The sequence below is a fragment of the Apodemus sylvaticus genome, chromosome 1, assembly GCF_947179515.1.
Source record: "Apodemus sylvaticus chromosome 1, mApoSyl1.1, whole genome shotgun sequence".
Taxonomy (NCBI): domain Eukaryota; kingdom Metazoa; phylum Chordata; class Mammalia; order Rodentia; family Muridae; genus Apodemus; species Apodemus sylvaticus.
The window spans coordinates 24512057-24528757 of record NC_067472.1 but is presented as its reverse complement, the minus strand read 5'-3'; the positions used below and the strand labels follow the sequence as shown (position 1 = coordinate 24528757).

General features: G+C 43.7%; 1 protein-coding gene across 2 annotated transcripts in view; it reads right to left on the bottom strand.

Annotated features, from left to right (window-relative positions):
• The window catches only part of Ide (insulin degrading enzyme), a 96421-nt gene that overhangs the window by 65424 nt on the left and 14296 nt on the right, over window positions 1–16701 (bottom strand). The window lies entirely within an intron of this gene.

The following is a 16701-nucleotide window of genomic DNA, read 5'->3' as shown; positions in this document are numbered from 1 at the left end:
CCTACAGGGTGCTTGCTGGGGTTGGTACAATGAAGAAATTCCAGATTGGGGGTTTTGCATAGTTTGGTTTCTGTTTTGTTTGTTTGCTTGCTTGCTTTTAAGTAGGATAGATAGTATTTTTGTCTAACTGATTAACAGACAAAACATTAAAACTCAAATATTGGCTAGTTCACATTTGAAACAGGTAAAGTCGAAACACATCTGAAACTACAGAGAAGAAATGAACCTATGCTAGTACCCTGGCTTCTCACTTAGACTGACAGCCAGGGCTTCTCACATACCTCAGAGGTAGAACACTGGCCTAATATGCATAAGGCCCTGGGCTAGATAACCCACACTATGACAATAAAAAACAAATAACTGACCAATAGCCAGACCTAAAGATAAACCATAGGGAGCATAAGTGGGCGTGCAATTATTCAGATAAAATAGTGTGTTAAAACCTCAAGACATGGGTTTGGGAGATGACTCGATGGCCACACCCTTGCCACGTAAGCATGAGAACCCCGGTGCAGATCCTCAGAACCCACAGAAATGTCGGGTGGGGGACGTGGCTCACCTGTAATTCCAGCCTGCAAAGCTGGAGCCTGGAGATGCCCAGATCAAGCTGGCTGGCAGGACTAGTGACACGGGAAATGACGGGTCTACCAGAGAGAACCAGCCAGGTCTGCTTCCCTCACTTCATCAGTTACAGTGGAAGAACAGTCAAGGATCAACCTTAGGCTCCGTGGTTAAGAGCGTGAGGGCTCAGGTTTAGTTCCCAGATCACCAAGTGGCTCACAAACATCTGTAATCCCAGTTTTGAATGATATGTCCTCTTCTGGCTTCCCTAGACACCAGGCACACAAGTGCGGCATATACAACATGCAGACAAAGCATATATATAAAACAAAAAGTTTCAGTCATATCATGCTTTATATAGGCAATGCTAAAATGGCACTGTCCTGTTTAGAATGCAAATGTTTTATTTAAAAAATAAAGTAAAGGCTGGAGAGATGGCTCAGCACACAAGAGCACTGGCTACTCTTCTTTTTTTTTCTTTTTTCTCGAGACAGGGTTTCTCTGGGTAGCCCTGGCTGTCCTGGAACTCACTCTGTAGACCAGGCTGGCCTCGAACTCAGAAATCCGCCTGCCTCTGCCTCCCAAGTGCTGGGATTAAAGGTGTGCACCATCACCGCCCGGCACTGGCTGCTCTTCTAGAAGGTCTGAGGGTTCAATTCCCAGCACCCACATAGTAGCTCACAACTATTATAATTCTAGTCCCAGGGGATCCAATGCCTTCTTCTGGCCTCTGCAGGAACCAGGCATGTGTGTGCTACACACATATCTATATACACAAAACACCCATAGAGATAAATAAAAACAAGTTTTTAATGTAAAATACAAAACTGGGTCCAGGGAGATGCCTTGGTCTATAAAATGCCTACCATACAAGCATGAGAAACTGAGTTCAGATCCCTGAGACCAACGTAAGAGCTGGGTGCTTCAGTTCACTCTAACCCCAGTCCTGGGGGTGCAGAGACAAGCCGGCTCCTAGAGCTTGACCAGCAAGTATTATTCTGGACAAAACGCGGTATTAACACCTCAAGACCAGGGTCTAGGGACGGCTGTGATTCAGCACTCTCTGTATAAGCTTGAGGACCTGAGTTCGCATCCTCAGAGCCCAGATAAATGCAGGTAGGCAAGGGAGTGCCGCCTTAATTCCAGGCTCTAAGGTGGAGCCGGTAGATCTCCAAAGCAAGCTGGCCAGCAAGACTAATCATATGGGGAGCTCTGGGTTTGACTGAGAGACCCTGCCTCAATAAATAAGTTAGGGTAAGCTGGTGAGATAGTTCAGCAGATAAGAGTGCTTGCCACCAAACCAACCTAAGGTTCAACCCCTGAACCCAAGGAGAATACCAACCCCTGCAAGCGGCCTCTGACTCTACATGTGCACCATAGCTCACACTTACCCTTCTCACATAGAAACAAATAAAACAAATAAAGTAAGGTGGGCCATGACTAAAGAACATACCCCACATCAACCTCTAGCTCACACACACACACACACAGAAAGAGAGAGAGAGAGAGAGAGAGAGAGAGAGAGAGAGAGAGAGAGAGAGAGAGAGAGAGAGAGAGAAGCAGGGAGTAATTTGGAAATGAGACACCTGTTTGGCAATGGAGTTGTAGGTGTGAGTTTTTACAGGGTTTCCTGTAACCCAGGCTGGCCTTATACTAGAATATACAGCTGATGATGATACTAAATTCCTGATCCATTGGTCTACCTCCCAAGTGCTGGGACTCCAACATGTTCCACCATGCCTCAGTGAAATACCATTACTTACAACTATTTCCTACATCAGCAGCCATAATGCAAGAATTAACAAGAAAGATGAATATCTGAATGCAAAGTCTAAAGCTCAGTGTTTGTTACAAAACACATACCTCAGGAAAAAAAGATGGTGTGTTTAAGACTCCAAATAAAGGCACACAGACGTTTTTGGTAACAAGTCTGAGTAACTTAATTCTCAAAAGACAAATTAGTTTAAAAGTAGCAAATGCCTTCAGTACATTGTTTCAATATAGAATCACCATTTAGTAATGTTACTTTCCAGCCAGGAGTGGCGGTATACACCTATAATGCCAAACTGCAGGGCTGAGGAGGAGGTTCAAAAGATCTGCAGTGGTTAGACACCAAGACACTCTTCAGCCCTCACAGCACACACTATGTCCCAAGCCTGCACACTATGTCCCAAGCCCTCCTCCTCTCTGCCTCTTACCCTCATCCCCACTCACCACCCAATCTCAAAAAGCCTAAACAAACAAAAGCATTTCAACTGTTACAGTGCAGCTTAACTAAGTGTCTTCCACCCTCTGCCCAGGTCTCAGTGCCCAACACTGGGGTGGGTGGGAAGAACCAAATACCAATCTAGTGGTAGAAAGACTGTATATCAAAAAAAGGAGAAAAGACATATAAGGGGGGGGGGGGAGAATACTCCAACTAGATACCATATGCTACCAAATAACCTTCCTCCAAAGAAAAAGTAAAGGAGAGGGGGAAGAAGGAAGGAAGGGAGGGGAAAAACGGAAGGGAAAGGGGCATGGTCATGCACTCCTTTAATCCTAGCACTTGGAAGCACGGACATGCAGATCTCTGTGACTTTGAGGCTAGTCTGGTCTACATAGGGAGTTCTGGGCTAGCTGGTCACATAGAAAGACACTGGTCACAAAACAAACTAGTAAATGTAGTAATAAACAGTGCAGTGTGCAGCACACAATGTTCCTCGCCGGCCCAGCAAGGTCTCACCACAGGGAGAGGGCAGGCTGCTAATGAAGCTTTTCTTTAGGTGAAAGCTAAACCTAAAGGGTTTTTACTTCCACTACCGTCATTTACTGCAGCTTCTGCTATTAACTTGCCCAGGGTGTTCTCTTTAGGAGATGCAAGGATTACAAGTGATTTGAAATATGGTGGTGATGACTTCCTTCTAGTGCACAGCACAGACTAGATCTAGCTCACTTTGATAGTACACACTGTTTAATTCTCTGGGGGGGGGGGGGTTAAAAACCATCAGAAGCAGCTGAGGATCATTTAAGGCTGTAAGGCCAGCTCTCAGGATGTGGACACAGGCCATTCTCAATACATCAGGAGCTCTGTTTGGAATCAACCTGAATGGTGTCCTGTCTCAAAAATTAAAACAAAACCCCACCTCATTATAGAAAGATAGTTGATTCAACTATGAGCAACACATATGGTACTTCCTGAAGGTTTTCAGTTTCCTCTAATCACATTTAAATTCTGTAGGATAAAAATGTTTAGACTGTGCGAGGCACTTGTAACTCTAATAACCAGGAGGCCAAAGCAGGATGAACAAGTTAGAGGGCAGCCTAGGTAATGTAGCAAGATCGTATTTCAACCTCCACACACTAGTAAAACAGAAAAGCAGGAAGCAGGGAGGCAGAATTCCAGGAGCCTGACAGTTTCAGGCCCAGAAAACACTATGAAGTGACTGGAGTCCATCCCAGACATGGCTATAAGCATCTGGACACTGAAGCTCTCTCTACCTAATTCATATCCCTTGTGCAGCTGAGAAAAGAAGAGACAAACTTACTCTCCAGTTACACATTAACACCAGTGCAGCTAGCTTCTTTTAGACATTTGTACACAGAATCAGGGTAGCTAAAAATGTCCCAACTAGCAATGCTGTATATCAAATACAATGCCTTTCTGAAGAGGAAGGAAGGAAGGAAGGAAGGAAGGAAGGAAGGAAGGAAGGAAGGAAGGAAGGAAGGAAGGAAGGAAGGAAGGAAGGAAGGAACCACATTTTCAAAAAGACTCCTTCAGAGTTTATTAGCAGCCCTCTCTACAGAGGACTCTTACCTTCTGGAGAACTAGGGAGACAACTGAGAACGCCTCCTCTGATAGATTCATCAACAGCTTGCCTGACTGTGTACTTATATTTATACTCGGGAGATCACATGTCTCTCTGTCTCAGCTTCCTCATTAGCATAAGCCTAGTCTTCAACAAGGAAGCATCCCAGTGTTTCAGACGAGGAGCAAGTGCTAACTCACATGCTGTCCCAGACACTTATTTAGTATTTTTAACTTGTCAAAGTCAAAAATGTAGGCGCAATAAAGCCACTGTCAATTTTAGGAATATTTATATGATGGAAATTTCCTGTCATCACCCAGCAGTCCAATGATCTGACAGATGTTTAGAAATTACATAGTTTGTGCTTTTCTTCAGATTTTAAAACAACTCTACTCACAACAGAGCCAACCATGCTACTCAGTCCTTTGTAATTTGGAAACTGGCGATGCTGGCTTCTCCTGGGAAACTGTCTAGATATAAAATATCAGGATGTACCACAGACCTACTCACCACACTATATTGTAACAAGATCTCCAAGCAAGCTGGTATTCTCCCTTACCCTAGAAGCTGAAGCTCAGGGATGGCAAAGCATTACCCAACATCATTTTACCAAAAAAAGTTACAACTTACACCCTGCTGAGCTGGGCCTCAGCCCACCCCTCATATGCAACCAACATTTCAGGAGACCCATGAAGGCCCAGACCCTGCCTGGCACCAAATGGGTGTACATCCACCCACCACAAAGATAAGGACCCAGAGCCCTTGCTCTGTGGGACATAGACAAGGCAGACAGGAAAATCATATATTTTTTAAGTTGGAAACAAAGTCATCCACACAATAAAGTAAGAAAAGAGCAGTCCTTCGCCCAGTTTAGGAGAAGAGAGAGAAGCAGGCAATCAGAGTAGAAGGAAAAAGGAAGAAGGAAGCCAGACCTCTTACTAGAAAAAAAGTAGGCGACCAGAGCAGAACCCCAGAAGCTTGATGCTGATAAACTGCAACCCATCCGGAACCTCTGTCTTCCACTATGAGTTCAGCATGGGCCAGGCTCTGGTTCCATTCCCAGCACCCCCAAACCAAACACAACGAAATTATGAAGCAAAACATGTGAAGGCCTGGATTCCATGTTTTCCAAAACACATCTGCATAATAGAAAATCATTTCCAAATCTCTCTGTACCAAGTGTTTTTAATAATTTAAATTTTAATAATCTATTTGTGTGTGTGTGTGTGTGTGTGTGTGTGTGAGTGAGAGAGGGGGGGGGGGGAGGGAGGGAGGGAGGGAGGGAGGGAGGGAGGGAGAGAGAGAGAGAGAGAGAGAGTCAGTCAGTTCAGGCCTTAGGATTGGTGGTACTCTGCTTTACCTGCCCAGCCATTTTGCTGGCTCCCAAGAATATGTGGATTGGGGAGTGGGTGTGTCCCACAGAAGGATTTACAATCCTTGAGATTTATGATGCTGAAAACAGACAGATTTATGACTTATTAAGTTTCTCATATCTCTTAAACCGAATGTGATTTTACTGCTTCTAAAATGTTACTATGTAAATAATCTTTTATTCAGGTGACCTTTCCAGTCCTTCTTGCGCATCATTAAGTGTCCCACGGTCTGTCTAATAACAGATTATGGAAGTTTACCTTGCTTCTTGCTCTCTTCCCACCCCAGTTGCACTCCACAAGATTTAAGTTAAAACCAGTTTAGAAATAATGACCTGTAAATCTGAACAGGTAAGTGGTCATGCTAATAGTTACCTCTATAAATCAAAACCTCTCTCTGTGGGATCCGCCCATCCACTTAAAAAAATCGTAAATGAAAACTGTGTCTTACAACACTCCTGCGTGTGGAGGGAGGGCAAACAGCTAAACACCTAGAACCAGATACACAGCACAAAGCACCCTGCTCCCCATCAGTATGGGGAAGCCTAAGGTGCCTCAACTTACTAACTACTTCAAGACCACAATTATCGTGGTGGTGCACGCCTTTAATCCCAGCACTTGGGAGGCAGAGGCAGGCGGATTTCTGAGTTCGAAGCCAACCTGGTCTACAGAGTGAGTTCCAGGACAGCCAGAGCTATACAGAGAAATCCTGTCTCAAAAAGAAAAAACAAACAAAAAGACCACAATTATAAAATAAGCTATTGACCTAAAACAAACAAACAAACAAAAAACAGCAGCATGTCTCAGGGGCCACGTGCACATAGCTCTTCAGTCTCAGCAGCAGGTAGGGTCTCCTTTGTTCTGAGACTCGAGCCCACAGAAGCAGGGCTAGACTAAGAGCCTGTGGGCTAAGTCACATCTTACCACAACTGGAAACTTTGCCTTGTTCTAGGCAGAAGCTCAGCTGTTCTCACTCTGGAAAGAGTTCATGATCAACACCCGAGACCTCAAATGAATTAGAGTGGCTGTGATTTAAACAAACCCTCTAGTAAGAGTACTTCAAAGATCAGTTCTTTACCAAGTTAGTTCCAGTGCCTGCTCATCAATAGCTGTTAATTCCCAGCGTGAGACATTTAACTCACTTTTCAGGGACTTTCTACAGCTTAAGCGAGGAGGGGGCTGAAGAGATGGCTAAGCAGTTAAGAGCACTTGACTATCCAGAGGTCCTGAGTTCAAGTCTCAAAAATTACATGGTGGCTCGTAACCATATGTAATGGGATCTGATTCCCTCTTCTGGTGTGCATGAAGACAAACCCCTCATATACATAAAATACATGTAAACCTTTAAAGAAAAAGAGATTTAGGCAAATGCCCTAAACTTCCTCTTTATGCCTCTTGCAGTTACTCTAACCATGAGGGTTTCAACAGATGTAGTTACAGGTGGGCAAGTGTCTTCACAAGGTCCTCCTGCACAGTCTTCAGGTTATTACAAAATGAGGTGGACAGCAGAGTACAAACCTAATCTCAACCATCACTCCCATTTCTGTTAAGGTCCTTATTTTGTACATAGCTCCTTTAATCTTTCCATTCTCCTCACACAGTGGTTTGTAGCTACTGGGATGGTCACCTTCCTCCACTCCAAGAAGAAACAAAACCCGGTGATTAAGTGACTTGCCCAACTGCAGTCAGTCAGGTAGCTGACTTGTGGCAAAGCAGGAATTACAGAGAAAGAAGCAGCGTGGGACGGGGAGGAGCTGAAGGTGTACCTAAAGCAAACACATGGCTCTCCTCAGCTCCCAGTTCCCACCCTCAGTCCTTCCTTGACCTCATTCCCTTTTCAAGACACCAAATAATAAAATAAAGGAATCAAAACAACTGTTCTCCGGGCAGTTTTCGGTATGTTACTCCCTACCAGGCACGCGGTGCAAGGATGCACCGAAGGAGTCCCTGAAACCAAAGACTTTCTCACCACACACAATACAATTGCCTGGATAAAGCCCTAGGTTCAACTCCAGCACCAAACAAACTGACACGGTGGTGCTGGCCAGCAACTAAAAACACGCAAGTGGCCATTGGAGGACCAGAAGGTCAAGGTCATCTTCTGATATAGAGTGAGCTCCAGGCAAACCTGGGATGCGTGAGACCCTATCTCATAAAAGAAAAATGCACAGGCACACTGGTTGCAAGAGTATATAACACTTTTTTCCCTTAGTTTCAACTCTGACATAGCTTTCTTTTATTTCCATGTTGGATCTGTGAATTCAGCTTCTGTGTACTAAAGCAGTAAGAACCATTTTTACATTCCAAAAGAATCCAACCTGAGTTATTTTTGAGGCAATGATTGTGAAAGTTGAGCTTTCTAATTCTATTAACTATTAATGAATAAGAACTAGGTGTGACTAGTCACTGAGTACACTGATGACACTGACCCACTTAAAAAACATTATTATTTTTAAACTTGATTTGGGGAGTTTGTTTGTTTGTTTGTTTTTTAGCCTGAAAATTTTCCTTTTTCTTCTGTTTAAAGCTATTTAAAACAATTCTATTACAGTTTTTTAATATGTAAGTTATATTGCTATACATAAAGTACATTTTTAAAAAGATGAAATGTGTAGCAGAGAGACTGCAAAGAATCATCATCTCTTGTATGAAAAATAATTACTGCAGTAGACATAATAGGCTTATATGACTTATTTTTTTAAAGTATGCATGAAACCATGCAAACTGGAAAAAAAAGAATCATAGCCACTTTGGTAAAAAATAAATATTTAACTATATGAAACCAATAGTGATTTTTAGCAGGAAGTCAGCAGGGGCTGGAGGGCTGGCTCTGTGGCTAAGAGGACCTGATGCTCTGCCACACTGATGCCAGATAGCTCGTGACTACCTGAAACTCCAGTTCCAGGGACCCCATGCCTTCTTCTGGCCTCCAAGTGCACTGTACTCACAAGCACAAACCCAGACTCAGACACACAGAGATACATAATGAAAGTTTTAAAAAACATTGCTTCATCTGAAAAAGAACATTTACAAAAACAAGAGCAACAATCTCATGTGAAACAGAAATAATGCAGCACCCTCAGCCCCACAGCAGGACACCAGTTCTGTTCAACCCTGTCCTGGTATTTCTAAACAGTCCAACTAAAGCAAGAGACAAAACAAAACGAAACAAACAAACAAACAAAACATGGTAGAGAAGGAAAAAAAAAAAAAACCCAAGTAACAGGACTATAACAAGAAAATACCAAGAATCTAATGATAGCTTATCCATAATGATAATACTAAGAATTCTAATGATGACTTCCAATTAATGAGGATATATTGGATCATGACAAACTGGCTTAGCTTCAACTAGAAAAGGTCACAATAAATCACAAAATCACACTTTTACACATGCCGAAGGGCTGTGGAAGCACTAGAGACCAAAACTGGAATTCCAGAGGCACAAGCTCCTGGACTGAGTTGAAGTCCATCTCCACACATCTTCTCCAGAAGTGTCTGCCAACTCTGAGTGCAGATTCCACTTGTCCCACTCGAGGAGCTCTTCTGCATAAAGGGGCAATATGAAGGCTGTGGTGAAGGTATGTGGTTGTTCTAGCACGTTAAGGCTACAAGGAGCTCCAAATTTTAAGCTAATTTTTTCCACAGACTCTAAATTTCCACTGCATAACCAGCTACCAGGCTGGATAGAAGAAAATGACAGCAAATATCAAGTATCAGAGAAGCCACACAGGGCACCAGAACTCATACACCACCACTACAGAAACACAGGCCCATACATACTCCAAGAAAAATGGTTACTAAGAGCATGGAGGTTCACTCCTATAATTTCAGCCCTCCATAGGATGGGAAAGGAGGACTGCCACAAGTTCAAGACTGGCCTGGACCAGAGTGAGACCCTGTCTGAAAAGGAGAAGAGAAGAGGGGGATGGGGGGAAGAAAAGAGAAAAGCAACCAAAAACTATCACTAAATAATGTTGACAACACTGTGACCTAACAATCCTAGTGTTAAGACAACAGAGTATTATTATAGTAGCACTCTATGTAATAGCCCAAACTCCGTGTGATAATGCCTACTGACTATAAAGAGAAATACTGAGGTTCAATCACACAAAGGAATACCACATAGCAAGGACAAACCAAAACACAACAGTAAGGTTAGGCCTCACGCTACGAGGTCGAAGTGGAAGAGGCTGGATTCAGGAATAAGTGCTGTACGACTGCGTGTGTATCAATCAATCAAGCTACTCACTCGGTGGGAAGGCACAGTAAGTAATGAAAAGGAACACAAGGAAGTCTTCCTCCTCCTGTGCTGGTTAGACAGGTAGGTTTAGTTTACAAAACCACATCATGCTATGCACATATTACAGGTATGTTCTGTTTACAAAGCCATATCATGCTATGCACGTATTACATCTCAATCAAAAGTCCTTTTGAAAACATCATAAAACACAATAAAACTAAAAAATTCAATCATTAACATAAATACCAATCATCAAGTTATTCTGAAAACCTTAACAATATTCTAATCCAAGGTTAAGACATAATAGCCTAATAACTGCTACAATTACCCTTTTCTGCTGTGTCTTGTGACAACTGCTTTTGTTGATGCTATCTTGAACACAAGAAAGAGGAAACCCAACTGAACTTGATCTGGTGACACAGGCCTGGAACCTCAGTACTAAAGGCTGACACAGGGGGCTCACGAGTTTAAGGTCAGCCCAGGGTACACAGGAAGATCTTGATGCGGGCAGAGAGCTAGGCATAGTGGTGCATGCCTTTAATCCCAGTACTTGCTCCGGAGGCAGAGGGAGGTGAATCTATTTGAGTTTAAAGCCAGCCTGATCTATATAGAAAGTTCCATCCAGGACAAGCCGGGCAGTGGCAGCGCACACCTTTAATCCCAGCACTATGGGAGACAGAGGCAGGCGAATTTCTGAGTTCAAGGCCAGCCTGGTCTACAGAGTGAGTTCCAGGACAGCCAGGACTATACAGAGAAACCTTGTCTCAAAAAACCAAAAAAAAAAAAAAAAAAAAAGTTCCAGGACAGCCAGAGTCTACATAGTGAGACCCTATCAAACAAGAAGTAATAATAACAATTTTTAAAAGGTAAAGAGGCCTATATAAGACCAGCACGGAGCAGGGCCCGGAGCAACCAGTGCCAGGAACAAGAGGGAGAAGGGAAAGGGGGAAAAATTGTAAGAACAGCACAGAAACCAAAGGAAAATAAGGGAAACTAAATATTTACATTCATTGCCACTCATGTTTCAAAAACTAGCCTTTAGTAACTACTTAAACTCTAAGCAAAGATTTAAAAATAAAGGTGGGATGTAGCGCAGTTGTATTCATCTAGAATGTGCAAAGCAAGTCTAGAACGTGCAAAGCCCTAGGTTTAATTACTATCACCACAAAAAGCAAATAAACAAAACAAAAGGCCTTGATATTCTCTAAAAACAATTAAGTGGCAAGCAAGCACTAAATGCAACAAAAAGTAAAAGCTAAACCACTATCATCATCATCATCATCATCATCATCATCATCACTTAATGAGATGGTCTTCTACTGAACCTGGTGATCATCAGTTCAGCTGGCTGGATGACCACTGAGCTCTAGGGATCAGCCTATCTCCACAGTCTTGTCAGTGCTGGGATAAGCTACCTTTCGGGGCAAGCGATGCGTGCTCAGGTCCCAGGCCTGCCAACAGCGCAATCAGTTTGCTGGCTAAGCCATCTTCCCAGCCTCCCAAGTGATAACACTCTTAATAAATTCTCTCCTTAAATCTTTCAACCTGTAGATGCTACAGCGATGGCTCAGGTGTTAAGAGTGTTGCTGCTCTATCGGGGGACCAGGGCTCAGTTCCCAGAACCCACATGGTGCTTACAACTGTCTGGATTTCCAGTTCCAGGAGCTAACGCCCGCTCCTGGCTCTGTGGGCACCAGGTACTCATGCATTGCTCATACAGACATACAGCAAGCAGAATACTCATACACATCAGGATCTCAGTTATAAATATTCAGTCGGGCAGTGGTGGCCCCTGACTTTAAGCCCAGCACTCAAGTGGGAAAGGCAGGGGGATCTCTTAGTTCTAGGCCACCCTGGTCTACACAGTGAGTTCCAAGACAGTCAGAGCTATATGGAGAAACCCTATCTCAAAAAAACAAAAGAAAAGAAAAAAATTATACACATTATTTATTTTTTAAAACAATATCGCTGGACGGTGGTAGCGCACTCCTGTAATTCCAGCACTCTGGGAGGCAGAGGCAGGAGGATTTCTGAATTGGAGGCCAGCCTGGTCTACAGAGTAAGTTCCAGGACAGCCAGGGCTACACAGAGAAACCCTGTCTCGAAAAACAAAACAAACAAACAAACAAACAAAAACAAAAAAAAGAATATCATATAAAGTTATATTTCTTCAAACTCACACTGAACATGTATACATGGGTTATCTTCCTTACAGATGTTTCTGTGAACCCAAAAGAGCAAAGGCAGGTAAAGACTGATGTCACAGCTTCTAAAGAGAAACCCAAATCAGTCATTGACCTGTAACTAGTCTCTTAGGACAGGCCTCCAAGGAAAGGAAATTGTACATACTCCTATTCTGTACAGAGGGTATCTCAGGGGCTCTTCTGTATACTACAGACACCTTTGTTGTAACACAATGGTTAAAAAATCCACTTTTAGCCTGCTTTAGTAGTTCTATTTCATCATTAACAAATGATCTCTTAGTCTCACATCGGGATACTGCAGACTCTTGGGGAACTGGATTTTCTCACCTCATCAAGAATCACTTGGATTATTAAATTGGCAGGGACACTCCCAGGGACCTGGGCAGATTTTATAGGTTCTCTCCAGGAAAATACATTTAAGTAAGCTTCAGTAGGCCTGGCACATAACAAGGCATGGACCAACGGCAGCCTTATTACTAGAATCATCTTTGTTATTGTGGTCCAATAAGGGTGAGATGACAACAGGCCGCCTCAGTAACCACTGTGTTATTACTGGCATTCTCCCTGCAGGCGCGTGCAAATTCCAACGGTGTATGGTCATCTCCAGGTCAAAAACACTGGGCAGACTATCGAGAAAGCAGGTAACTAATCATTCCTATGTAATTGCTATTAGTGAGGCAATACTTCATAATCTGTACTTTTCAGCAGTTGACAATTTCACCCCCTCCCAGGGGAGATCTGGCAATGTTTGGAGACATTTCTGACTGTCACAAATGAAGAGTGCTGAGGCCAGGGGGGCTGCTAAGCATCCTGCAGTATGCGTGACAGCACCCACAGTAAGGGATTACCCCAGCTCAGAATGTCAGCAACACTGAGCATGGAAGACTATCCTTTCCCGCTCTGCTTTATTGTGCCCAAAAAATAAGGAGTGAGACTCATTACAACCAATTCTAGAAGCTTAGGACCAGGAGACAGCCTCATCAAAATGAATAATCTATCATAAACTCCAATCGACCTACCTGCCTATATCTAAGCCAGAAAAGGCTTAAATGAAAAGGAAGAAAGCTGACCATGAAGGAAAGAGGGAAAAGAAGGACCCTTGTATTGGAATGCATAATCCAGGGCATGAATACAGGGTGAACCTTACAAAGGTGCACAGACCCTTCTGGATGCCACTCAGGATCCTGCAGAGCACATATGATTTTTTTAAGGAAATACATTCAAAGAACCTGGGAAAATGAATTCCTGGGAAATGAGTCCCCAGAGAAGCTACCTGGCTAGAGCCATACAGGTATTAAACGGGAAGATTAGGAACCAAATCCAAATCTTCACACACCAAGAGCCATGCTCCTAACCACTTCACTACTTTAACTGACCTACGACTACAATTCTAGAAGGATGGTTACTTACAGGTAACAGGAGGGCAGAACGAGTCGCCTCAGCTCTTTGTGCATGTTCTTTGGGAAGTCAAGCTTACTGGGCTTGAAGGCCCTCTTCGCTGCTCACTGAATTTACAGGCCTCAAACCAAACGTGCTTTTGCCCCCTTTGACTGTCCTTCTCACAGCAAGGCTAATTACCAGAGAAAAGAAGCAAGATACCACTGCTTCCAGGCTCCCCGTCCCTTTCGTCTTCACTCTGCTCCCTCGATTACATAGATAGCATGCGGCGTTAGGACTTGTCCTGAGCTCTATTTTCAGCTTTAAGAGTGTTTAAAATAAGGAACCTGAGCCTCATAATAACTGTAACCCTTGGTGGGACAAGGACAGCACCCAGATCCTTTGCAGCCCAGTGGGAGAGACAAAGCTTGAGTCAGGGGCAGAGGTGTAACCAAGGAGAACCTGTGAGGACACCTGCAAATGTCTGCCAAGTTCGAAGGTCATGAACAAATAGGCCAATCATTCACCAGTGGTGTGGAGTGACATGAGCCTGAAGAGCAGCTCCACAGAATGTGCCAGCAGTGATGAGACAGGTGTTGGTCACAGTGAGGCGGGTACAGTAAGGAGGGAGGGACATGTAGGACAACAAGTATGCACAGTCCTCTCAATCAGGGAAGAGTTACAAATATGCAAAGAATAAAAGCCAAAATCAACTTTGTAACTCACTGACACTGTCTGTGTGAATTGTAGCTTCTGATACATATACAGAATTAAATACAGATATAAACATGTCTGTATGCGTATGTTTCTTGAATGTGTATACATACACATACATGAGTAAATATATACATTTATTCATCCACATATTAGATACCTATTTATTTGTATACACAAATCTCTTATCTGGGCTCTGATTGTTCCCTCCCTAAATAGCAAAGTGTGTCTGTAGCACCATGAATTTCTTTCTACTTTTAGTTTCTCCACTAAAAAGAGTCATGGCTCCTGGAAGAACTGGTTGACTCCAGAACTAGAATAAGTACAAATAAACTCGGAACACCTTGGGGATCAAAAAATAATAAAGTGCTAACATTTACTATTGTGATTAGACATTCAAAGGACAGAAGCTAGCAACTCAGATTGCCAATGCCCATATTTCCAACAATATGAGTGTTGCACTAAATAATGGCAGTAAGGAATTAATAATCGAAGCCCTCAGGAGGCAGACAGAAAGAACAGGAGCTCAAGGTCATTCAGTACACAGCCAGTCTGGCACTAGCCAGGGTCACATGAGGTCGACTCAGAAACCAAAAATGCCTAGGCAGAAACCTCTATGAGGATCTGGAGAGTCTCAGTTGGTAAAGCGTCTGCCGAGCAAGCATGAGTACCTGAGCTCAGATCCCAAGCATCCATTTGAAAACACTGGCCATGGTAGCACCCACTGGAGAGGCAGAGAGGAGGATCCCAGAGCTGCCCAGCCAATCCTGGGGAGTGTGTGCTCTTCTGAGTCAGTGAGAGATCCCATTTCAAATCGTCAGATGGAGAGCAATAGAAGAAGACATGTTGACCTCCACACTATACAGGCACATGTGTGCACACACACGAACACTGCACACAGACATGATCATAAGTCAAGAGCAGAGGCTTGACTTATGAAGGTTTAGTAGATAAAGGGCCTGCTGTGGAAGCACAGGACCTGAGTCCAAACAGCACACACACAAAGGCAGGCATGGCGGCACTCATGAAAACCCTAGTGCTAGCAGGGCGGTGGTGGCACACACCTGTAATCCCAGCACTCTGGGAGGCAGAGGCAGGTAGATTTCTGAGTTCAAGTCTAGCCTGGTCTACAGAGTGAGTTCCAGGACAGCCAGAGCTACACAGAGAAACCCTGTCTCAAAAAAAAAAAAAAAAAAAAAAAAAAAAGTAAGGTATAGCCAAGCAGTGGTCGTGCACTCGGGAGGCGGAGGCAAGCGGATTTCTGAGTTCGAAGCCAGCCTGGTCTACAGAGTGAGTTACGGGATAGCCAGGGCTAAAAAAACAAAAAAAAAACAAACAACAAAAAAAAAAAAACAAAAGTAAGGTGGTCAGCAAGAAAGCATCATCTTTGGCCTTTACATAGGATCTCAGGCAGGGACACACACCACACACACACAAACACACACACACACAAACATGGCCAGCCTGGGCTGCATAGTGAGACTGTTTCTCAAAAATAAACAAATAAATAAAACAAATTAAGTTTAGTTAAAAAGAAAGCAATGTATTAAGTAGTTTTAAAGTATTTTCCCAAAAGATAACAGAGGGGAAAAAAATAACTATATAAGAAAGAAGGCTAGGATGAACTGAAACCGATCAAAGTCAGTGCAGAGACCAGTGAACGCCAGCTATCATTTGCTAGCACACAGATGAGCACACAGATGAGCACACTGATGAGCACACAGATGAGCACACTGATGAGCACACTGATGAGCACACTGATGAGCACACAGATGAGCACACTGATGAGCACACAGATGAGCACACAGATGAGCACACAGATGAGCACACTGATGAGCACACAGATGAGCACACAGATGAGCACACAGATGAGCACACTGATGAGCACACTGATGAGCACACAGATGAGCACACTGATGAGCACACTGATGAGCACACAGATGAGCACACTGATGAGCACACAGATGAGCACACAGATGAGCACACAGATGAGCACACTGATGAGCACACTGATGAGCACACAGATGAGCACACAGATGAGCACACAGATGAGCACACTGATGAGCACACAGATGAGCACACTGATGAGCACACAGATGAGCACACTGATGAGCACACAGATGAGCACACAGATGAGCACACTGATGAGCACACTGATGAGCACACAGATGAGCACACAGATGAGCACACAGATGAGCACACAGATGAGCACACTGATGAGCACACAGATGAGCACACAGATGAGCACACTGATGAGCACACAGATGAGCACACTGATGAGCACACTGATGAGCACACAGATGAGCACACTGATGAGCACACAGATGAGCACACAGATGAGCACACAGATGAGCACACAGATGAGCACACTGATGAGCACACTGATGAGTACACTGATGAGCACACTGATGAGCACACTGATGAGCACACTGATGAGCACACAG